This window comes from Prionailurus viverrinus, chromosome A1, assembly GCF_022837055.1.
Source record: "Prionailurus viverrinus isolate Anna chromosome A1, UM_Priviv_1.0, whole genome shotgun sequence".
NCBI lineage: Eukaryota > Metazoa > Chordata > Mammalia > Carnivora > Felidae > Prionailurus > Prionailurus viverrinus.
In genome coordinates, this window is record NC_062561.1 from 71,795,161 (window position 1) to 71,820,640 (window position 25,480).

A 25,480-nucleotide genomic window follows, 5' to 3' on the forward strand; every position below is an offset into this window, starting at 1 on the left:
AGTTAGTGGGCTCAAGCCCCTTGTCAGGCTGTGTGCTGACCCCAGTTTGGATTCTTTCTCTCTCTCTCTCTCTCTCTCTCTCTCTCTCTCTCTCTGCCCCTTCCCCACTTGCACTCTGTCTGAAAAATAAACATTAAAAAAAAAAATGAATCTAGGATTTTTTTTTTTTTAATTTTTTTTTTTCAATGTTTATTTATTTTTGGGACAGAGAGAGACAGAGCATGAACGGGCAAGGGGCAGAGAGAGAGGGAGACACAGAAACAGAAACAGGCTCCAGGCTCTGAGCCATCAGCCCAGAGCCCGACGCGGGGCTCGAACTCACAGACCGCGAGATCGTGACCTGGCTGAAGTCGGACGCTTAACCGACTGCGCCACCCAGGCGCCCCATGAATCTAGGATTTGATGAAGTTGGGATTTCCTGCTCTTGGCTTGGTTAAAATAGCTTGAATTTTATCCTATGAACTTTCCTTCTCCCCTAATTCCTTACTGTCCCCTTCAGTTATTAGCACAGTCTGGAATTAGTTAAAATTCTTCTTCTGCCACATGGTAGCTATGTGATCTCAGATAGGGTGCTTAATGTTTGAAGACTCAAGTGTCTTATGCTCACAGTTCACACAATATATATTTCCACATCTGACTCTTTATGTTGAAAACATGTCTCTTGTAGCAGTGTGTAGGTGGGTCATGCTTTTTAAATCATTCTAATAATCCATATCTTTTTCAAGTTGTGTTTAGACAATTAAGGTTTTTTGGTTTGCCTAATTCTTTCTTTCTTTCTTTCTTTCTTTCTTTCTTTCTTTCTTTCTTTCTTCCTTCCTTCCTTCCTTCCTTCCTTCCTTCCTTCCTCTCTCTCTATCTCTCTCTCTCTCCCCCCCCCTTCTCTCTTTCTCTCTTTCTCTCTTTCTCTCTTTTTCTCTCTTTCTTTCTGGCATGAGTGGGTGATAGGGGTTGGGGGGGAGTGGAGAGAGAGCCAGACAGAGCCAGACACGGGGCTCAACATGTGGCTCGATCTCACGAACTGTGAGATTGTGACCTGAGCCAAAAATCAAGAGTCAGATGCTTAACTGACTGAGCCACCCAGGCGCTTTGCCTTATTTTCTTTACTAACAGCTTTACTGAGGTATAATTCCCATGTCCTAACATTCACCCTTTTGTCATAAACAATTCAGTGCTTTTTAGTATTGTCATGGAAGTGTGTAACCATCTTCAATATGCAATTCCAGTAAAATTTACTAACATTTAATAAATTACTAGTGTGACTGCATTTATGGCTACCATTTTGTTTGCTTTCTGGTTGTCTCACTTTTTTTTTTCCTTCTGTTTTCTTGTTTCTCTGGATTATATTAAATTTTGGAATTCCATTTAAAGTTACCTATTAGACCTTTTACATTTTTTAGTGGTTTTTCTAGAGATTACAATATACATCCTTAACTTTATATGGTCTACTTAGAGGTAATATTACACTATTTCATGTAAAATGTAGACATGTTACAGTTGTATAGGCACCTGGGTGGCTTAGTTGGTTGAGCATTCAACTCTTGATTTTGGCTCAGGTCATGATCTCATGGTTTGTGGGATGGAGCCCCGTGTTGGGCTCCACGGTGAGCATGGAGCCTGCTTGGGATTCTCTGTCTCTGTCCTGCTCATGCACGCTCTCTCTCTCTCTCTCTCTCTCTCTCTCTCTTTCTCAAAAAAGAATTTGCAATTGTACAGTCCCCCCCTCCCCCCCATTTTTCCATCAACATTCTCTGTGTTAATAGTTGTCATGAGTATTTCATCTGCATAGATTACAAATTCCATAGGAAAATGTCTATTTTTGCTGTAAACATGTTTGAGGTAAGTTAGGACATTTCCTTCATTAATGACACAAGTATAAGTTGAAATTAAGACTTATTTTCACTTTGGTCCATTTTTAGGAGAAATTCTTAGTTTTTTAGAAAATTTTTAATTACATACATATTTAATTATACATAATTATATAACATAGGATTACCCTTTTCACTATTTAAAAAATATATGGAATTCTTCATGAATTTGCATGTCATTTTTGCTTAGGGGCCATGCTAATAATCCTCTCTATCTTTCTAATTTTAGTACACGTGGGGCCCCTTTTCTCTATTTTTTGTAAATTTTTTTTTTTTTTTTTGAGAGAATTTCAAGCAGGGTCTGCACTGTCAGCACAGACCTCGATGTGGGGTTCAAACCCACAAATGGTGAGACGATGATCTGAGCTGAAATCAAGAGTTGGATGCTTAACTGACTGAGCCACCCAGGCGCCTCCCCACTTCACCATTTTTAAGTGTACAATTCAGTGGCATTAAGTACATTTACAGTGTGCAACTCTCACTACCGTTTTATTTTTCATCATCCAAAACTGAAACCCTGTACTCATCAAACAGTAACTCTCATCAGTTGAGTGTTCGACTTCAACTTGGGTATTGATCTCACGGCTTGTGAGTTTGAACCCACACTGGGCTCTCTGTTGTCAGCACAGAGCCTGCTTCGGATCTTTAGTTCCTCTTTTTTTCTGCCCCTCCCCTGCTCGTTCTCTCTCTCTCTCTCTCTCTCTCAAAAAACAAAAACAAAACAACGAAAACAGTAACTCTCTACTACTCCCACCCCTACCCAGGATAAGGTCTGTTTTACTTTCTGTCTTTATGAATTTGCCTATACTAGGTAACTCTTATGAGTGGACTCATATAACTTTTGACCTTTTATGTGTGGCTTATTTCACTGAGCATAATGTCCTTGAGGTTCATCCATGTTGTAGTGTGTGTCAAAATTGCATTGCTTTCTAAGTCTGATAAGTCCATGGTATGGCTATACCACATTTTTTAAATGTTTATTTGTTTATTTTGAGAGAGAATGCATCAGCATGTGTGGGAGTGGGGTCAAGAGAGAAGGAGAGTGAGAATCCCAATCAGACTCTGAGATGTTAGTGCAGAGCCTGACGTGGGGCTCAATCCCATGACCTGAGCTGAAATCAAGAGTCAGGTGCTTAACTGACTGAGCCACCCAGGCGCCCTGGCTGTACACATTTTTATCTGTCATCTGTTGATTGTCACTCAACTTGTAAATGAGTAGAAAGTTCAAATCATGCTTTTAATTCTGTTGTATTACCGAAACTTTCAGTAGGTGCTTGCTCACTATTTGATAGGTGAGAAAAGTTGCTGAATTAAAATTTGGAATTCTGGAAATATAGAAAGGGCTTTGAGAAACCTCCCTGTATTTTTAGGTTGTGATGCTACTTTTAATTTATAGTAACTTTGTGATTTCTTAAAATTGAGTTTCATCTATTTATTTGTGTATAATCCCTAAATTTAGAAGGAACTCAGTGGGAAACACTTTTTGTTGTTCTAGTGAAAGTAGTAGATTGAAGATTTTGTCAGATTAAATGAGGTAACATTAATTATCACTGTTATGTATAGTTAATGATTCTTATTGCCTCAAATACATTCTAAAATTAAACTTTTAAGTGCATGCTTTCCAACATGGGCAAAGAGGCAGAAATAATGAGATGATTGCTGGGGTTTTGTTTTTGGACTGGACCTTATCTAAAGATACTGTTACAAAGTTCCTGAGACACCATATTGAATGAAGCACAGTGTGTGATAGGCTAATTTACTAGGAGTATTCAGTTCTTGTGTGTGCACACTTCCCAACATATGGCATATTTGTTTACGTCCCTGTGTGGGCACATGTGTGTATTTTCTTAGCTTTTTATTCAGTTCTTCACATGCTCATTGGTTGTTGAATATAGGTGTTAAGAGAAATAAGAATCTGTTTGAGGGGTGCCTGGGTGGCTCAGTTGGTTAAGTGTCTGAGCTCAGGTCATGATCTCACAGCTCCTGGGTTTGAGTCCTGTGTCCGGCTCTGGGCTGACAGCTTGGAGCCTGGAGCCTGCTTCAGATTCTCAATCTCTCTCTCTCTCTCCCTCTTTCTCTCTCTCTGCCCCTCCCCTATTCATGCTCTGTCTCTCTCAAAAATAAATAAACATTAAAAAAAATTTAAAAAGAAACTATTTGAAAAAATGTGTTACATTTGTTAACCATTATATTTTACTTAAAAGGAAATGTTTTGATTAGTAATGATAGCCTTACGAATGCCATTGTTGATTAGAATGCTATAATTTCTATAAAATGTATTGAATGTATAAACAGAATTGGTTGTATATTAATATACATAAAATGCCATTTCACTAGGGTAGCATCCATTAGTTCAGTGTCTGATATTATTAATGGTATAAGGGCATACATAATATTGAGAAGGCTAACTTGGTTACACCATTGCTGAAATACAAATTTAAAATGAGTTTTAAAATGTTGAGTCTGGGTAATCAATAACTGGGGTTTTATGATACTGTTCTGTCTAATCTTCATTATGTTTGAAACTTTTCATTAAAATCAATAAAAGGAAGTACATTAGGCTCCAAGGAAGTATGTTTTTTTTTAATGTTTATTTTTGAGAAAGAGTGAGAGAGCATGTGTGCACACGCCAGCAGGGGAGAGGCGGAGAAAATGGGGTACAGAGGATATGAGGTGGGCTCTGTGGTGATAGCAGAGAGGCTGATGTGGGGCTTGAACACAACAACTGGGAGATCATGACCTCATCTGAAGTCAGACATTCAACCAACTTGACTGAGCCACCCAGGTGCTGCCCCCCAAAGAAGTATGTTTTTATATCCCATGTTGTTGTGGTAGGCTGGATTATCATAGAGTAAATAATAGGTTCAGTGTTAGTTGATTGTCTTGGAGAATTTACTAAACTTGGGAGAAATTAAAGCTCTCCTGTACATCCTGTGAGAGGATTTTAGCCTTGTCTTTGAAATGTTATCCTATCATTAAAATGTATGCCTTTACTCTTTAATACTTGCACTTGCACTTGATAGTTTCATCACAAGGGGAAAGAGAATGTTTTGTCCTTACCCTTTAGTTTGGTGTCTGTTGTTGATGTTAAAGTCAAAGTATGCTCTCTAAAAACTTAGCTTTTTCCAGCCCATCTTGACCTTTTGATTATAGCATGGCACCATAACTGGTAAAGAAGTGCCCTTCTCGTGTGTAAACTGTTCATTAGACCAGAGGGAAGATGTAAAAGGAAGCTCCCTTCTATGTCAGGTTGGTCACTAAATAAATAAATAAATAAATAAATAAATAAATAAATAAAATTTGTTAAAAGAGCTTAATCTAGGGTAGTAAGGAGGTGCCTATCTTTATTCCAGATATCACATTTAAGTATCTCTTTTTAATTAAAAAAACGAGGCTCAGGGGGCACCTGGATAGCTCAGTTAAGCGTCCGACTTTGGCTCAGGTCATGATCTCATGGTTCTGGAGTTCAAGCCCCGCACTGGGCTCTGTGCTGACAGCTCAGAGCCTGGAGACTGCTTTAGATTCTGTGTTTCCCTCTCTCTCTCTCTCTTTCTCTCTGCCCCTTCCCTGCTTTCACGCTGTGTGTGTCTCTCTCAAAAATAAATAAACCTTTTTTTGTTGTTGTTGTTTAATGTTAATTTTGAGAGAGAGAGAACGGGAGTGGGAAAGGGGCAGAGAGGGAGAGAGACAATCCCAAGCAGGCTCCATGTTGTCAGTTTGTCTGCAGAGCCTGATGCAGAGCTCAATTCTACGAACCCTGAGATCATGACCTGAGCCGAAAGCAGGAGTTGGACGCTTAACCGATTGAGCCATTCAGGTACCCCTGAAGTATTTTTTATGTCTCATAAGCAACTTCTGCTAAGATGATCTTTTATATAGGACTGCATTTCTCAAAGAGTTTTTACCGTGCTATGTTGTTATGATGTGTGTTTAGATTAAAGTAGACATGATTGTCTCAAGGACACATTAATTGCCAAAAGAAATAATCATGTTTTGATTGTGTTTTTGTACTAGAATAAGAATTTGAGAATTCAAGTCTTTAGTTTGTCTTATTATTTTATTAGATCATTACTTACCTGCCCTCACAAGATATCCATTAACACTTGATACAGTTTGGGAAAATGACCTAGTATAATAGGATGAGCACCTTCCACTCTTGGTGTAGGTTTTTGTTTTGTTTTTGGTATAGGGGGGTTTTAGTCACAAGGAACCCACAGGGTAAGCAAAGGGTAAGCATATATGTGGATTACTTTCAGAAGGATGATGCAAATGGAAAACCATAGTTTTATTTTCATAAGGGATTTATCTCCTATCTTGTGGCAATAGTGGGAAGGTGCCAGATAGTCTTTTAGATAACAGATATAGTCAAGATGAACAGGATAAAAATCTGAGTGTTCATGAGGTTATATTCAAGTACAGAGAGGTAGGTGGTTAGAAGTGAATTCACAAAGTCAGATCATTTGAATGCTGTAAAGAGGAAGAAAAAGTGGGTGAGTGGCAGAGTATTGGCTGCCAGCATGTTCTGGGGGCACCTGGGGATCCTTGGGACCTTTTCAGAGACTCTGCCAAGTAAAAAATGTTTGAGTAATAGTTTTTCCCCACTCATTTCCTCACGACTCTGCAGTAGAGTTTTCGTGTGACCACACGATGTATGTTGTAACAGATTAAGTCCAGAACAGATAGGATATTCCAGCTGTATTAAGCTTGATGTTAGAAGTCTGTGCAAATGTAAAACATTTACTAACTTATTTGTTATGAAAATGTTCATCCTAATTGTTAATTCTAAATGGGTTCATTCTTGTAGCACCTGGGTGACTCGATCAGTTAAGCGTCTGACTTCGGCTCAGGTCATGGTCTCATGGTCTGTGGGTTTGAGCCCCGCGTCAGGCTCTGTGCTGACAGCTCAGAGCCTGGAGTCTGCTTCAGATTCTGTGTCTCCTCTCTCCCTTCTCCTACCCACTCACCTGTGTCCTCTCTATCAAAAATAAATCAACATTAAAAACAATTTAAAAAAATGAATAAACGTTAAAAAAAAGGGTTAATTCTCTTAAAATTCATAAATATTTTATTGTTTATTTTTTGATTTTATTTTTAAGTAATCTTTACAACCAGTGTGGGGCTTGAACTCACAACCCTTGAGATTAAGAGTCACACAAATAAATATTTAAAAAATTTGTTAATTTTAGCACTGTAAATATTGAATTAACATGAATAAGCAGAAGCTCTTTGAGGTCAATAGAGTTTTAAAATGAAAGAGATTCTGAGGTCCCCAAATTGAGAAATGCTGTGCCATAAGTTAACTGGATGGCCTCTTTAGAGAAGGTGGGACCAAGGAAGCTCTCAGAGAGGGTGACCATTAAGCTGAGATGTCATGGGAAAAGAACATTCTAGTCAGAGAGAGCAAGACTTCTCTGACTACTCCTTCCCTCTGCACTCTGGCATTCTTTTCTGGCCTTACAATTAATTATGTGTGAAATCAAGGACCTTTACTTACTCATCTTTGAATTCCTGTTATTTACGACTTTACTTACTAATCATAAATACTTCTTTGCCAATTTTAGTGGAATTGTTTATATATACTTCCAAACATGAGACAAACTTTGGGAAGTGGCCTAATCTCCTTGCTATTCACGCTACGCTCATTTGAAGTACATTTTTATTTTTAAAAGTAATTAACAAACATTTATTAGGATCTATTTCCTATTACTTTCTTTTACATGACAGAATCTTAATATTGGATGTCTGTGACTGTTAGTATAATATGGCTTTGTTTTCCATACATATTTGTTAATGGTAAATTTGTTTTGCAATCTTTATGCTTTGGAGTTAAATTTGAGCCTATGTTTATTAGTGAAATATATAAAGGCTGTGGTTTTTATTGTCATTCCTGCCATTACCATCCTTCATCACACCATTTATAAGCAAAAGCAGTTTTTTGTTAAGTTTATTTATTTTGAGAGAGAGAGAGAGAGAGAGAGAGAGCGCGCGCACGTGGGGGAGGGGCAGAGAGAGAGGATGAACTATGAGATCATGACCTGAGCTGAGACCGAGGTGCTCAAAGGAATGAGCCACTCAGGCACCCCAAAAGTAAAAGAAGTTTTTAAAAAATGTTTATTTGTTTCTGACAGAGAGCAGGGTAGAAGGGCTGAGAGAGGGAGACAGAGAATCCCAAGCAGTCTCTGCATTGTCAGTGCAGAGCCTGACTCAGGGCTTGAACTCACAAACTGTGAGATCATGATCTGAGCTGAAATCAAGAGTTGGACACTTAACCAACTGCACCACTCAGGCGCCCCACAAAAGCACTTTTAAAAGTGAGTAGTGATAGAAAGACGAGAAGGAAATAAGGAATCTAGATGAAGAGTATGAGTAATAAGGTTTATTGGACCATGATAATGAATGGATGAGATTTCTATCTTTAGCAGATTGTTAACTTGTTCTGAGTGATAATTATGTGCCGGACACGATTACACTCAACATTTAGTAACTCCATTTGCTTTTCGCAACAGCCCTACAGGTGGATACTAGGTTTTCAGTACTGTTTATAGATGGAAGAAGTAAAAAGAAGGAGAGTGTCAACAAGTTGGTTGCTCAAGGCCACACAGCTGTTAGTGCCAGGGCGATCAGAACACAGGCCTATCTACAGCTCCTGTCGTGCTCTGACTCCTACTGGGCCATGCTCCCTCTGACGTGACGGAGAGATTCTACATGTTATAGAGCAAAACAAAATAAAGCCTTAAAATGTTTTCAACTTTTTTCCCTCCCCCATCATTATTTTTTTCTTTTTCTGTAAGACTATAATTTTATAGTTTGTTGTAAGCCTCTTGTTATCTTTAGCTGGTAGGACATTTCCAGACCTAAAGGGGCTCCATAAAGAGTGGGAGAGAGACAAAGCATAAGAGACTCTTAAAAACTGAGAACAAACTGAGGGTTGATGGGGGGTGGGAGGGAGGGGAGAGTAGGTGATGGGTATTGAAGAGGGCATCTTTTGGGATGAACACTGGGTGTTGTATGGAAATCAATTTGACAATAAATTTCATATGATAAAAAAAAAAAATAACACCAAAAAAAAAAGACAAAAAAAACCAAGAGTTGCCTGTAGAAGTTGAGGTTTCCCCACTAAAAGCTAGAAGTGGGACAGAGAAGCAGATGAAACAAGGAGAAGAGCATAGAGAAGAAAGAGAAGAGAGGAAAGCGGTGATGGTGGTCTGGAGGGGAGTCTATAGGGTGGTAGCTATCCTTGCAAGTGTGGGGCAGTCACAGCAGCGCCAACAACACGCATGGTGAGGGCTCGCTTTCCAGGTGCCTTGGCCAGTATGGTTTTGGTGAGTGGGGCGAAGGGGCAGCAGTAGCCTTCACCGGATTTGGTAGAGGTGAAAAACAGCAATGAGGATGATTGACTACAGATCTTAAAAGATACTGAGTTAGAAGAGCTGGAAGATAAAACAGTTTTCTCTGAAAAAACACTTTTATTTCTCACAAAAGTGACCTGGGGCGCCTGGGTGGCGCAGTCGGTTAAGCGTCCAACTTCAGCCAGGTCACGATCTCGCGGTCCGTGAGTTCGAGCCCCGCGTCAGGCTCTGGGCTGATGGCTTGGAGCCTGGAGCCTGTTTCCGATTCTGTGTCTCCCTCTCTCTCTGCCCCTCCCCCGTTCATGCTCTGTCTCTCTCTGTCCCAAAAATAAATAAAAACGTGGAAAAAAAAAAAGTGACCAATAATGCAGAAATACATCTCTTTTAGGAAGTAGACAGATGTTTTTATACTTGGAGCAAATTACCTGGATCACCGTACATTTTCTTTAAGATAAGAGACAAAGCTGCCGGACTCCCAATGCATAAGCAGGCGTACTCCTGAGTAAGAGAAGACCTTGCCAATCACCTTCTAGTCAGTGATCAGTTCTTTTGACTGAGGTCTATTCTTTCAAGCCCTGAGGGTTCTAAAAAACTGGGGTTTAACTGCGCACAATATATGGAAAACCTCAATTTTTTACTCAGAATTCATAAAGAGCAAGTAACGAGATTTTTAATGTGTTGTTTTGTGGTATTTAGTTATTGTGATTAATTTTTTGGTGGTGTGAAGCTTTAAGAATCTGGCAGGCTTGGAGCACCTGCGTGGTTCAGTTGGTAAGGCATCCGACTTCAGCTCAGGTCATGATCTTGTGGTCCATGAGTTTGAGCCCTGTGTGGGGCTCTGTGTTGACAGCTCAGAGCCTGGAGCCTGCTTCAGATTCTGTGTCTCCCTCTTTCTGCCCCTCCCTCACTCGTGCTGTCTGTCTCTCTCTCTCACAAAGAAATAAAACATTAAAAAAAAATCTGGCACATTTTTAAGGTCATCAGAGAATGATAAAAAAAATTTTTTTTAATGTTTTTATTTATTTTTGAGACAGAGACAGAGCATGAGCAGGGGAGGGGCAGAGAGAGAGGGAGACACAGAATCCAAAGCAGGCTCCAGGCTCTGAGCTGTTAGCACAGAGCCTGATGCAAGGCTCGAACTCACGGACTGTGAGAACATGACCTGAGCTGAAGTAGGATGCTTAACTGACTGAGCCACCCAGGCGCCCCGAGAATGATAAAATTATATTCAAACATGTTAATAGTACAAGTGCTTACTTATATAATAGTATTCTTTAACAAATGTTACACAGGAAGTCAAAATAGCAAGTTAATATATTAATGGTACCTTCATTCTATTGTCACATTTATTTTGAAATTAAAAATGCTATTTTTAAATTATGAAAACCATAGCTTATTTTTTTAAAGCTGTACACCCAGCATGGGGCTTGAACTCATGACCCCAAAATCAAGAGCTGCATACTTTACCAACTGAGCCAGCCAGGAGTCCATGAAAATCATAATTTATCTCAAAAGTTAGAAAGTAGATATCTGTTCACATTCATTTTAGGTTTTTCTACTATAAATTGCAGATTATATTATGGCAAATATTTTGTGGCCCAGCAAATGAGGCCCTGCTCATGTAAAGCAAATATTTTGTTTATCTTGAGATCTAAATCATTAGTTTATATGATAATTGTTTTCTTGACAAGCTTCTCAACTTTTCAGTCTTCCCGAGGCCCTGGTGAGCTTTAGATTGCCAAAGTCCAAATTTGTTGACTGACCAATGAAGAAACCAGTAGTTTAGTACATTGTGTTTTATTTCCTTTCTTTTCTTTTTAGACAACCAGAGATCTTATTTTCACTCCTAGGAAATTGTTTGAAGTCCTGATGGCTTTTAAACGGGTCTCACAAATCTTAACCGAAGCTGACCACGTTGACAATCCATGTTTTGCACAATATTTTTTTGTCGAGGAAGTGTAGAAATTTCGTGTTTGTCTTAGCTTTTCAGTCTCTGAGGTATTACAAGTGGTGACAGGGGCTGCTCTGTTACTGTTTTGCAGCTAGCCCTTTTAATTGATGTTGAATTGTGGCTTTCTGTGCACACAGGGTTAAGTAAAAGGGCTGCAGTCATCCAGTGAGCATTTTCCTTTAATGTGCTCATTAGTGGTGGTAAGTCCACGTTTCAGCACATGTCAGTAATTTACATTTCCTTGCCGAGCGGCTGCCCTTGTTCAAGAGTTGTTCCTAAGCCTGATGAATATATATTGGGAATAAACAGAGTAGAAGAATTGAAAGCCAAATACCCTGCCAGGCCTTTCAGTTGGTTCTGAAGCTTCCAGTGGATCTCTGATTAGCAATGCATGAAGCAGGATGAAAATGCAAAGATGAGGCCTACAAAAGTGGTCCCAGGTAGGCCATCCCCTTAAATCCCCTTTTTGTGACCACCTTTCCATTTCATCTTCCCCAGATTCTTCTTTCAAGGCAGGCTTTCTGTTAAAGTGAAAATACTCTGTTAGACCTAGGAAGTGAACAAAAAAGGATCAACCTGGCTCCTTTACTCCTTCTAACTATTAAGCCAAGTTTGATTGTTAGGCAATGAGTCCACAGAAGCAAAGGGCTTGATCGGCTTTGCTGCTCCTAGGGACCCCATTATTGTGATTGGGATCTCTGTGGTGATTCCTTCTGGGATTCATTTTTCCCTCTTTGCCTGATTGGTACCAGCTTGTTCTGGCTTTTGATAGCTTGCGTAGATCATTAAAAGGTAATCTGTGGAAACTGTGGTCAGTGTTTCTGGACATAGGGACAGGACTCACGTTAATGTTGTCTTTGAAACTGGGTGTTGGGGAAAATCCAGAAGTTTTCTTTTTGTAGAAAAATTTCATAGATTATAATAAGCATTTTTAGAACTCAGAGTTTTATTCCAAGTTACTTTGTGCATAGATGGAATAGCATTAGGAAACACCAGCCTAGCTATCTTTAGAAGATTAAAAATGTCCTAATTCTTTTTACATTTTAAGTGTACTTGTGTGTGTTTCGAAATTTGCGTTGCAAGAATGTAGGTATTAATATTTACTGTCGTGTGTGTGTGTTTAATTTCTGGCATCTGTTTATTTTTGTGCTGCTTTCCAAAACATTGAATTTAAGAAGTTTTGTTCATACTTCATGGTTAGAACCAAAAGTGAATGAATTTGTGACTGATTATAGTATTAAAGGACATTGAAAAACATGAGAACTCAAGTCAGATTATTATTATTATTATTTTATGGTAAATTTCAGTTGGATGTGATTTAGCTTTTGGATCATTTAAGCATGAAGGTAGGTTAAATACAGTTTATTAAGTCTTTTAGCTTTTTTTTTTAGCTAGAACTTTAGTAGAGGGGCAATATATTTTGGAATTTTTTTTAATAGGTAAGAAGGTAAAGATAAGAATCTTGAGAATATTAATTTAGTAATGTTCTGATCAGCATGTGCAGCCTTTGCAAAAATGTAACAATAAATTTACCTTCTAGATGACTACTTGAAACTATTCTTTCTGGATGCTTGCCAGATAAAGCCCCATGGGATTAAGTTCTGGAAAATCACTTGCAAATTTGTGGGGGATATCAGTGACTTTGAATATTTAACTGTCTAAACTGTCATCTACATGCATTCTGTCTCTGAATTGGGTAAAAAAATTAGAAGTTTGTCAGCCAGTTAGAATTAAAGGTGACATCTGCTTTTAATTGGTGTTTTATTTTCTTCCAAGTCAGTAAAAATTCAGTAAGACATGAATTATCAAATTTTGCAATGCTAAGCAACTTGTCAAGTGACAGTAAGCACTACCTTGAGCACTTGTACAGATGGGAAGTGTTAAAATGTTGATTAATCGGCCCAGTTCTGATTATGGTTTTAGAAGGTGAAAGCTTGTACAACCATTGCCAGCTTTCTAGTGTCAGAATAGTATTCATTTGTTAATTTTGTAGGCTCTTTTCAATTTTTGGCAAACTGCCTCTTCTGTAATGAGTGCATAAATAGTTTTAGAGATACTTTGTTAGTAGATTTAGGATCAGATAAGGAAATGTAGAATTCTTTGGTTTCTCAAGTCTATTATTTATTTAGTAAACACCTTAGTTCAATTGTTTTTTTTAGTAGAAAACAATTGAAAAAATCTAAAAGCGAGCTTAAGATGGTGTTCTTTTGTTCACACCCGTGATGTGTTGAGAAGGGTGTATCTGTTTGAAACCTTGCCTTGCTCCCCTGTTGAAAAAGAAAATTAGTCATTTCTGTTTTTACCATTTCCAAATGATATTAAGGTATATAACGTAAAGATAAATCCATTCCTTCAAGGTGAGCATGTAAAAATAGGTCAAGACTTCAGACATTCTCAGAGCTAAAAAAGACCAAAGAAAGTATTCCCATCATGCTGATTACATTTTAATTTTCTTGTTGAGCATAGTACTAAGTGGTCTCCTTAAATAAAGTGTGTCTTTAAAAATTTCACTGTGAAGGAGATTTCTCCCCTGCTACGTATTGTTAAATGGAGAGATTCTCTTCCCATTTGAATAGATTTATATGTTAGAGGTAGAATTTGGTGTTAAAAGTGATTAGGACTTGAAGTAACATTTCTTAGATTAGTTTCTTAATATTACCAGACTTCAGTTGAATTCAGGTCTTCTATTTTGTTGTCTACTTCTGAATATCTGATAAATGTTTTATGTAGTACCATATTTTCCTATCAGGAAACCATCAGGTTATTTAATTTGATTCATAACCTTTGTCCTGTTCAGTTACTTAGATCTTGGGTAGATTTTATTTCAACCTAAAAAGTAGACAAGATGCTTACATAAATTTACTTAATAGTTTTACATATAGTTGATAAGTAACATCTTAAACCCACGAGCCAAGTTCAGCAGTTCTCACATGGTTTTAGAAAATAGTTGAAAAATAGGAAACATAGATTTTCTAGCTTAACTCTGCAAAACATTTTGATGCCTGGTAACTTCAGGATTCATTGCCTCTGTACATTTTTCAAGTTATTTGCCTCTCAATGCATAAGGCTTTAATTTACCACCTACTGACAACCACCAAATGGGTTTTTCAGAACTTTGCAAGTGGACTGCTAGAGTTGTGCTTCGGCCCTGGTTTTGATTGCTGGCACAGAATCTCCTAAGATGCCCCAAACCTAGCAGGACAGGAGGCTCTGGCAACATCTACTGGGAAATGTTTTTACATTTTTTTCCAGATACAGAATTACTGTTTTCTACAAGATTTTTGCTTCTTTGAATCCTGTTTTAATGCCTGTTTATTTTAAGAAACAACTTAGACACAAGATAAAACAGCATTTTTTTTTTCAGTTTGTTAATTTTTGTTTATATGTTTTTTTACCTTGATCTTTACAGAATAAAGTTAAATATGTGTACTTTGAAGTAATAATTCTTTTGTAAATAACTGATTTATGAAGTATAATTGATAAGTTGATAAAAACTGCTGTTGAATAATAGCTCATGTGCATTCTCTTAGAGATACTCAAAGGGACTTTCATGTTCCTTCTTCTATGCTTGCTGTGTTTCTAAGGAATAAGAGAAACGTTGATAACTGTATTTTACTGAAAAGAAGGCTAAAACCTGAAGCTGGTATTTGAATTGGGTCAGTAATTTACTTTTTTGGCCCTAAATGCTCTCATGATCTTTTAGGAAACTGAGATCATGGTAGGTTTGGCTGGTTAATCATTTCTGTGTTTTCAGCTCAGTTTGGTCTCACTAATACTTTTTTTTTTTTTAATTCTTGATTCTCTTTGCCTGTAGCATGTGGTTCCTGTTGCTTAAATTACCAAGCTTTCTTTATCATGTGATCCTGTCACTCTATTGATAATTGATTGGATCAGGGATTAGTATCTGACCCAAAGGCAGTCATCTATAGAAGGGTCATAGCTTAGGGTGTGTGTGGGGTGAGGTGGGATAGGGGTGAGTGTGGATGTGGATATGTGTGTGGTGGGGTGCAGAGAAGGTTGTGACATTTGAACTGAAATAGCTGAAAGATGAGAAGGAGTGGGCAGCGAGGGAAGCTCCACAGTAAGCCCTCTCTGGGCAGAGGGACTAGCAGGTGTCAATGTATTGAGGCAGGAATGAGATGAGCCTGCTGATGGAGAGAAAGAAGCTGGTGTGGTCGGAGAATAGTGCATGAGGAGGCACATGGTACAGTTTGGAAAGGTAGGCTCAGGGCAGATCAGTTGGACCTTTGTAATAAGTTGGGATTTTCATCTAGATGGCACTGGGAAGCCACTAGGGGAATTAAAGCATGTGGTGACATAATGTGATGTACTTGTTTATTACTACAAGAAGAATGCACATCAGATTGAAGAATATGATGATATGAGTAGAAAGATTTAAGGTACACACTCCTTTAGAAGTAGGTAAAGTCTCATACCTGCCCACCTGCAGATGCCCTCCTTAATTCCGTCCTGTTCTCAGGACACAGCTCTCTGTGAAAACAAAGCTGTCTTCTAATTTATACTTGTCAGTAAGTCCCAGCCTTACCTTCAAATGTTTATCTAATACCAAGAATCATTCCTCTTCCCGTAATGGTTTATTTCCCCAAGACCGGATTATTTGGTCTTGACGCTCCAGTAAGAGAGCCCATAGGAACCTTTGGTCTTCAATCCCAAGAGCAGTTAAGAGGTAGGTGTGGATATAAAGGGAATACATGGCAGTCTAGGTCAAGGTGGCCACTTGAAGTTCTGTCTCCTTTGATAAATTCCCACCAGTGTTAATTACTGATATGCTTCTTTGACTTTTTGTCTGGCTAGCAGTTGATGGTTATACCACACATGCATGCTTAAATGACTGCTTGTATATGGCAGGTATGCACCTGCACACGTGTACACTCACGTTGTAGTGGACCATTTGCTGGTACAACATCCCTTCTACTGTGGGTGAGTTATTTAAACCAGTTATGACAATTATTGATATAGGGATAGATCAATGAAGGTTTAAGCCAGTCTGGGTCAACGAAACATGATGAGAAGCTTTTCTGAGATTCCCAGGAGAGAATCTAGTGCTTAGGAGAGCATTGGTGTTAAAGCTTTTTGCCCCTCCCCTTTTCTCCTCCCACATCTTTTTTTTTTTTTTTAATTAAAAAAAAATTTTTTTTTCAACGTTTATTTATTTTTTTGGGGACAGAGAGAGACAGAGCATGAACAGGGGAGGGGCAGAGAGAGAGGGAGACAGAATCGGAAACAGGCTCCAGGCTCCAGGCTCCGAGCCATCAGCCCAGAGCCTGACGCGGGGCTCGAACTCACGGACCGCGAGATCGTGACCTGGCTGAAGTCGGACACTTAACCGACTGCGCCACCCAGGCGCCTCCTCCCACATCTTTTGTGAGTGAGAGGGCTTGGTGCTGCTCGTGGCCATATTGCAACTATGAGGATGTCCAGCTTAAGGACACAGTTGACTTACACAATGGTACAGATCCAAGAGAATGGCAGAGAGATCCAGAATTGTGTGATATGCTTTTAGAAGAATTTGTGTCTAAAAGTGTTGATGGAGTGTGTATTATTTTAAGACTATTTTTGCATTGGATTTGGGGACTGATAAAACACTCATTTATTAATATTTAATGAAAATTATAGAAACCCAGAGGTTAAAGCATTAATCCTCACTTATTGGGGAACCTGTCTCAGGGCTGTGAGTTGCTTTAATGTTGTTGCCAGAACTATCTGCATATCATATGTGTGTGTGTTAAGGAATCCAAGAGGTGGAAGATAGGTAGGCTTGAGAAAAGTATTAGAAGCAGATTAGCAAGGTGTTAGCTCTTCTTTGTGGTTTTGCTTCTTCAAAATCTTTCTGCTTGCCTGTTTACTTTCACCTGCTGCTTCTCTGCTCTCGTGGCCCTGGTGGAACATGCAAATTCATAGCCCCTGAGCTTATGTATTTTAGGGCTGGCATCCTGAAAAGAGGAGAGCCCCTTTTTTCTTTCTGTCCTCATTCCTAGGAAAGGGACTATGATAGATGTAGTTTGGGTTAGCTGCTTTTTGCTCTAGTCATCTCTGTTCAGGGGGCAAGATCACATCATTCAAAAGGGCTGCAGTTGAGGGGTCTTTGGCTGTGGTTGGGAAAAGGGACAGTTCAGGAAAGTTGTGAGCTGGCTAACTCTGCCACAAAATGTCTGTTACACCCTCTTATCATAGGGCACTGTGATCATTGCAGCACAGTATATGTGGTGTAGGTATTGCATGAAAGTAGTAGTTAATTCTGGTAGGTTTGGGATTGGGTGTAGTTGGAGAGAAAATTGTCACACTTTATGTAAGAGGTAGGTGTGTGTGTGTTTGTGTGTGTGTGTGTGTTTGTGTGTTTGAAATGATTACTTAAGAGATTTTGTATTTGTGTAGTCAATTCCCTAGGAATTGATACCCATTCTAAAAGCTCTGTGCCCTTATAAAGCTGTGTTTCATCTTTGTAGCTTTTTCAGAGTTATGAAGTACACATGGAGAAAAAAATCATGGACTTTTTGAGCCAGGAGAAATTTAGAGCTTAACTAATTTGATTCCTTGATGGGGCAGATGCTGGTGAATACAAAATTGAAGAAGGGGCGCCTGGGTGGCTCAGTCGGTTAAACGTCCGGCTTCAGCTCAGGTCACGATCTCGCGGTCCGTGAGTTCGAGCCCCGCGTCGGGCTCTGGGCTGATGGCTCGGAGCCTGGAGCCTGCTTCCGATTCTGTGTCTCCCTCTCTCTCTGCCCCTCCCCCGTTCATGCTCTGTCTCTCTCTGTCTCAAAAATAAATAAAACGTTAAAAAAAAAATTAAAAAAAAAAGTTGAAAAAGGTTCACTGCCCTGAAGAGGTTGATTGGGGAGAGATGCGGCGGGGAGGAGAGTGTGGTAGATGGCCTCTTGGGAAAGTCAGATGATGCGATTACTTTTGATCGGGAATAGTGTCGTGGAAAGTCCCACGAAGAAGGTGGCTTTTGGACGAGGCCTTGGAGACAGGCAGTATTTAGATAAGACGGTAGAGAAGCACAGACCTACAAAAGGGGGAAGGATGTTTCAGAAAGGGGGCTGGTTTTCCTGGCTCTCTCTTCGAAATAAGCTTGGAATCTGACCACTTCTCAGCACTCCCCATGCTGCCGTCTAGTCTGGTCACCAGGGCCTCTCCTCTGCATCGTTGCTTTGGCTTCCTTCTTGCTCTCCAGGTTTCCATCCTTACCTCCCTCAAGAGTATTCACAAAACCCAGTCAGGGTGATCTGTCAACATGTAAGTCAGATATCAAAGTATTTCTTGGCTAAAAACCAAGCCACGAAATACCTTTAATAGCTTCCAGTTTCATTCAGAATCAGAGCCAAAGTCCTTTAAGACTCCCCCTGACCTCCCTGCACTGTTCTGACCTAATTATTTTACTCTTTCTTGCTTCCTTTGTTTTAGTTCTTCTTTGAGCTAACATATGCTTACAACCTCAGGGCATTTTCACTTGCTTGTGTCTTTGCTTGGAACACTGTCCCTCCAGATAGATCTTTTTTTTTTTTCTTTTTTAAGTTTTTATTTATATATTTTGAGAGAGAGAGAGAGAGAGTGAGAGAGCGAGCAAGTTTGGGAGGGGCAGAGAGAGAGGGAGAGAGAGAGAATCCCAAGCAGACTGCACTGTCAGCACAGAACCTGAGGCAGGGCTCAAATCACAAACCTTGAGATTGTGACCTGAGCTGAAATCAAGATTTGGATGCATAACCGACTGAGCCACCCAGGCACCCCCAAATAGATCTTCTTTAGGCCATTATCTAAAGTCATCTTCTCAAAGATGCCTACCCTAACTTTGCTAATTAAAATTGTAGGTTACCATTCCCCACCTCACACTCTTAATTCCCGTTTCCCAATTTATTTTTCTCCAAAATATGTATTGGTGCCTGATAGATACTTAGTAACCTACACAACCACAGGAGTTTTGTTTTGATCATTACTATTCCCTCATGTACCTAGAACTGTATCTGGCTCATATATATTTGTTTGATGAATAGGAGGTGGATTGTCTACCTTTGGGCCATTCATGGAAGAGATTTGATGCCCTAAATTCCCTTGTAAGTAGATAGATGTTTATAAATGCAGAAAACACATGTAAGGCATCTCTGCAGGATGATTCAGCTGGTGCTCATAATTATAGTGACTGGACTTTTAAACCTTTTGTTATATAAGCTTGTGTTTGGTAAACTTCATCTGTAAAGGACTGATAACAAATGTTTTAGACTTTGCAGGCCATACTGTCACAGCTGATCAACTCAGTTGTCACCACACAACTCTGCAGTTGCAGTGTGAAAGTGGCCCTAGACCACAGGAAATGCATGGGTATGGTTGTATTCTAATAAAACTTTATTTATGGACACTACAATTAGAGTTTTATAGAATTTAACATGTCATGAAGTTTTTTGTCTCTAGTTACTTAAAAATTTCCCTTTTTAGTTGGACAGAAATGGACTACTCTGTGGTCTGTTTGAAACAGCTGTATATCTCTGCAAATATATTTAGTCTACTATATATTTCACTCTCGTGCTGGTAAGCACTTATGTAGTTGTGGCCATTGGAAAGAGACTCTGGGCGGATCAAAAAGTATATGGTACAGTTATTTCTACTAAATGGATGCGGAGTGTAGAATAATAGGGAAAATAAAAAAGTAAGGATAATATAGAAGTAATCTTAGAATGTGTTGTTTAATTTGAATGTGTAGGGCCTAGTAATCATTTTCAGTAACATTCGATTTACATTCTCATCAGCTGAGAATGTGAACAATGAATTCAGAAATGCTGTGGAGGAATTATTTTCAGAACTAAAAATCTTCCGTGTATTGAGAATTAACTGCATTGATAAAATATATGTAAAATGTAGTAGCTTATATAAATATTAATAATATTAATGTTAGATTTATAACATGTCTCGTCTTCCCAAAAGATTTGAATTATGCTCTCGAAGAGGCCAGGGATTTATGCTCCCAGCCCCAAATAGAGTTGTGCAGGATCTGGCTGCCTGATAGATGTGGAATTCGGACATCAGAAGCACCACTCTGTGGGTGCTTAATACATTCATACTGGTTGATTGTTAATGTTTAAATGTATGGATTAAGTATTTTCTGTGATGAAAAAATTGGAGAAAGTAGGTAAGCATGTAAGGAGGAACCAGAATTATGTCTTAGCACATTGAGGCTAATGTGGAGAAAAGGAATTCTTGGAAATAAAAGTCAAATGGTATGTGTGATAGAAGTGAGGTTTTGGGGCAGATACAGGGATTAATGCTAATTTTAGTCTGTTTGTTTTCATGAAGCTGACCACAAGGTGGGGATATATTTTGTGTAGTCTCTGGATGACCTGTGACATCATCCCAAGTTGTTACAATAGAAGACTTAACATTATTTTAAACAACTTCTTTCTATTTTATTTAGAAATTTACAGATGGGTCAGTTTGAAACAATTATTTTGAAGATATATCTTGAATATTTAGTAGTGTAAGCAATGATTATAATTTTTCCTCCCAATAGTGTAAGTTCTTATTTTAAGCCCTTAAAGTTACACCTGTCCAACCTAAGGTAATTTCTGTGCTGTTTTCTCATTAAAAAAAAAAAAATCCTCGGGGCGCCTGGGTGGCGCAGTCGGTTGAGCGTCCGACTTCAGCCAGGTCACGATCTCGCGGTCCGTGAGTTCGAGCCCCGCGTCGGGCTCTGGGCTGATGGCTCGGAGCCTGGAGCCTGTTTCCGATTCTGTGTCTCCCTCTCTCTCTGCCCCTCCCCCGTTCATGCTCTGTCTCTCTCTGTCCCCAAAATAAATAAACGTTGAAAAAAAAAAAAAAATCCTCCAAATCAATTTACACATGGTCAATTTGAAAATTCTTTAATTTCTTAGGGATTGGATAGTCCTATTGGAAAAGGACTGGATTTCTTGAGGGCTCTATTAAAGGTAACCTAAAGAAGACAGGAGACTGTATTTAAATTTTTTTTGTTTTTTAACGTTTATTATTGAGAGACAGAGAGCGCGAGCAGGGGAGGGGCAGAGGGAGAGGGAGACACAGAATCTGAAGCAGGCTCCAGGCTCTGAGCTGTCAGCACAGAGCCTGATGTGGGGCTCGAACTCATGAACTGCGAGATCATGACCTGAGCTGAAGTCAGAGGTTTAACCGACTGAGCCACCCAGGTGCCCCAGGAGACTGTATTTTAAATTAATTGCATTTCATGAGGCGTTGGCCTTTATTTCTTGGTAGTTCTTAACTAGGGTCTAGCCTCCTCTTATAATAGCTGAAAATTGCTGGTGGCTGATTACTCTTTTGTCTTCAGAGCACCATTTTCTGATTGGTGTGGTGAGTGGACTTTTAGGTTCTCTGGAAACGCCTCGGCATGCCATCCCACCTCGTGGATTTTATCTTTGATGGCAGTTTATATGTTCTGCTGACTTGTCTGTCACATTCTCTCTGTTCAGCTTCTTGTGCAGATATTGAAACCAAGAATTTAAAAGACTTTTGCAGTGTATTTATAATTACATAGTATTATTATTAAAAAATTTTTTTTAATGTTTGTTTATATTTGGAGAGAGGAGAGAGACCCAAGAGTGCAAGCAGCAGAGGGGCAGAGAGAGAGGGAGACAGGATCCAAAACCGGCTGCAGGCTCTGAGCTGTCAGCACAAAGCCTGACGCAGGGCTTGAACTCCTGAACTGCAAGGTCGTACCCTGAGCCAAAGTCGAACGCTTCACCAACTGAGCCACCCAAGCACCCATAATTACATAGCATTATTAAACCAGAGTTGAAGTCTTTGGTCAAGTAGAGTAACTCCAGTGTCAAAATTGAGCTGCTAAAACAGAATAACTTCCTAAACCATATTGCTTTATAGCATGAACAGTAGTCTTCCAAAAACACCTTTTCTGTTTTGGAAGTGAAATATTGAAGGTAATAATAACTGTTTAAAATCTGTCAGAAGTATTTCACAGTACATGACAGTAAAGATTATATAGGTAATGTGAGGTTTCAAATGCAGAGTAGTTTATCACAAGAAATTATATGATTGGTTTGGTATCTGATTTACTGAAGACATTTCCAGGCCCAGGTAAGAATATCCCCCCTGGAGTCTCCCCCTGGTTGTCCTACTAACAAGCCACTAATGGGCAGAATGAATCTCACTGTCCTTGTAACCAAACCTGCTTTTTGGTTCCGAATTTCAGTTGAGTTTTATGGTCTGAAAAGCCTTATAGTCATCTTTGGCTCTTCCCCTCCCTTACCCTTCTTAATGTATTCATTCCCCCTAAATCTGTGGCCAGGCCTCCTGTTAGTATCACTGCAGCTTTTCTGACCTCTTTCCTCCTGCTAGATGCCACTGCTGTTCCAGTACCTCCTCACTTCCTCCTTTTCACCTGGGCCACTGATCTCTTCACCTCAGTCTTTCCTCCTTGGAGCCGTCTGAATACCGCTGCCATGCTCATCTTCCTGAAGTGTTTGAGAACTCTGTAGTAGCTCACCGTTGTCTGGAAGGCTGTGTTCCTCAAGCAGTAGTTCGCGATTCTTTTCTTTTAGTCTTGAGCACCGTTTGTGCTTCCCTTCTCTGGCATTTCCGTTACCAAAGGCTACCTTACTGCTGTATTGTGACAGTCATTTCAAAGAAATTTTGTCTGTGTAACATCTTTTTCTCCTTGAGAATAGTGTCTTGCTCTTTTTTTGGAAGATTGCTTGCCTCTACTTGAGTCACATGTTGGGAGGGCAAGCAAGTATTCAAGCAAGCAGTGTTTTTGGCCAAGGGGAAGGAGCCAGTTGAGAGGAAGCGATGAAAGGTGTGGGGAAGAGGTAGGTTAGCCTCTTCAGGAAGGGTCTGAGTTAGTTAGGGCTAAGGGGCTAACAGCAGTATTCCTGTCTCAGGAACAAGGCTCCATGAATGCGTCAGACATGGGCATGCAGGAAGGCAGGCGGAGTGTCCTCACCAGCCAACTGACTTCAAAGTCTTTCTTGCTTACATAGCAGCTTACTGTGGGTCCCCTCTGCTCTGTGTGCCTTACATATATCAATCCATTGAATCCTTACAGGTTCAGAAATAGGCACAGAGTGATTAAGTAACTTGTCAGTGGCCAACCAGGTAGTTTATGGTAGAATTGGAGTTGAGGCAGGCACCACAGTCCCTGCTTTTAACTATTATACTTTGCTGCTCCTAATTACTGCCTTTCTTTCAAGAAAATTATTTAAAACCCTGCTTGACCATTGTTTTGTCTGATCTAAGCGGCATGGGAGCTGAGGGGTGTACAGGTGGTGTCAGTTGTAACTTCAGAACTCCAAAAGCCTATGTCAGGGTGGTGATCACGTGTTTGAAGGGAGTCACGCTGGCTGGTAAAACATTTTAAGGATATCATTTTGCTGGGATTTATGCTTACTGGATGTTGATGTAAAATGAAGCTTAGCCTATTATATATGATGTCCGTTTTCTCCCTCAGTCAATTTACAGGCTTGACTTAAATGAGGGGAGAAGATTGCATTCTGAAATCTCATTTATCAGAAGTTAGGAAGGCCCTGATTGGATTTCTGAGAAAGACAGAAATATCAGGTGATCTGAGCACATTAAAATTGTCGCATATTTACTACAACTGAAGGTAGAAATTTTCTGAAGCAAAAGTCGGAATTTTTGAAATACTGCACTCATGTTTAATAAACTTCATTTGGCTCACAGTTTCCACCCATGTTTGCTTTATTCCAATTACCATTATTGGTTTCGCAGAGTATTCTAGACTCACACTATCACAGGACTCAATGCTGTATTGTGATTTTAATTGCTTGGCATATTGCATCCTCTTAGTTGGTATGTCAACTAAGGGAGCAGTGATAACATCTCTGTCTTGTCTGTCATGGTATCCCTAGATATAGCACAGTGCCTGACACAGCATGGCTCCTTAACAGGTACTTGTAGAATGAATGCATGACTAGCTGTTGAATTGTATACCAAAGAAGTCTGTAATTGAGATCTGGTTGTTGTTGGACTTCAGAGAAAGAGGAGACGTGTCTGGATGAACACTGGTGGTGTATAACCTCATCATCATCCTCTGATGACCATATAACCCTTTACAGACTAGTGAGAGGTGTTTTTCTGTATACTTAAATGTTTGATTGCCCATGCTGCTTTTCCAAATCCTAGTTGTCTTTTTCCCTCAAATGCTTCCCTTTTTGTGTGAAACCTTTGATTTCCCCATTGGACTCCTATTTATTTACTTTTAGCTTTTTTAGTGCATTTACTGTCTACCATGTATTATTTCTGTCGTTTGGTATGTATTGTTTGTTCTCCCAGACTGTAAACTCCTTGTGTGCAGAAATCAGATCTGTCCAAGCCAGCATGCTTCTAAGAGTAGAAAGGGACGCTAGTCAGGTGGATGCTAGGGTTGTAGTTATGTCCTAGGACTGTGCCAGGCATACCTGATGTATGCTCACTGTCAGTAGTCAGTGCATCGTCTTTGACTTTTTGAATAAGCACTGGCCACCTGAACCTGTTCACAAGCATGTGAGATGGCATGAGAAGGTGACAGGGTCTTAGTCTTGTCTTATTTCCATGACTTTACCCATTTAGTGACAGCGGGCAGTTGATTCCATCCTTTGGATCCTAATTTTACTGACCTGTCAGTAGGGATGACTATTTATGGCCAACTGGTTTCTTAGCCTCTCCCTCTTTTTAAGCATAAGATACAAAAAAACCTTTAAAAAAATTTTAAAAATGTTTATTTACCTTTGAGAGAGAGAGAGAGAGAGAGAGAGAGAGAGAGAGAGAGAGAACACACATGCAACAGAGCGTGAGCAGGGGAGAGGCAGAGAGAGGGAGACACAGAATCCGAAGCAGGCTCCAGGCTCTGAGCTGTCAGCACAGAGCCCATCGCGGGGCTTGAACTCATGAACTACGGGATCATGACCTGTGCCGAAGTCGGATGCTTAACCAACTGAGCCACCCAGCCGCCCCCAAAAAACCTTTTAAAACTGAGATGTTCTACAACGTAAGACATTACTGTGGATTCTAGAATAAATTAAGGACTTTCTAACTTTGTGAACAAACTAGAAACCTGCGGACTGAAATGTTTATCTGTAAAGTGGTGTTTAGGATAAAGGAAGCCTGAAAATAGTGCCCTGTAGACAGTGTTAAATAAGTCAATAAAAAATATTAGTATTTATTTAACTTTAAAAAATTAAAAAAAATGTTTCCCACCTAGAGAAAAATTAACCTCTATTTGGGTCATTCCACTACATCTTCTTGTCACTTTCTCTTCATTGCATTCTAGTTAATAACTAAACCAAAGAGTGAAAGTTGCAGGTTGATGGGTTAGACTGTGC

General features: G+C 39.6%; 1 protein-coding gene and 1 pseudogene across 5 annotated transcripts in view; one reads left to right on the forward strand and one right to left on the reverse strand.

Annotated features, from left to right (window-relative positions):
- Window positions 1-25,480, forward strand: part of PCCA (propionyl-CoA carboxylase subunit alpha) — a 417,383-nt gene that overhangs the window by 77,514 nt on the left and 314,389 nt on the right. The window lies entirely within an intron of this gene.
- Window positions 2,011-2,109, reverse strand: LOC125147359 (uncharacterized; annotated as a pseudogene).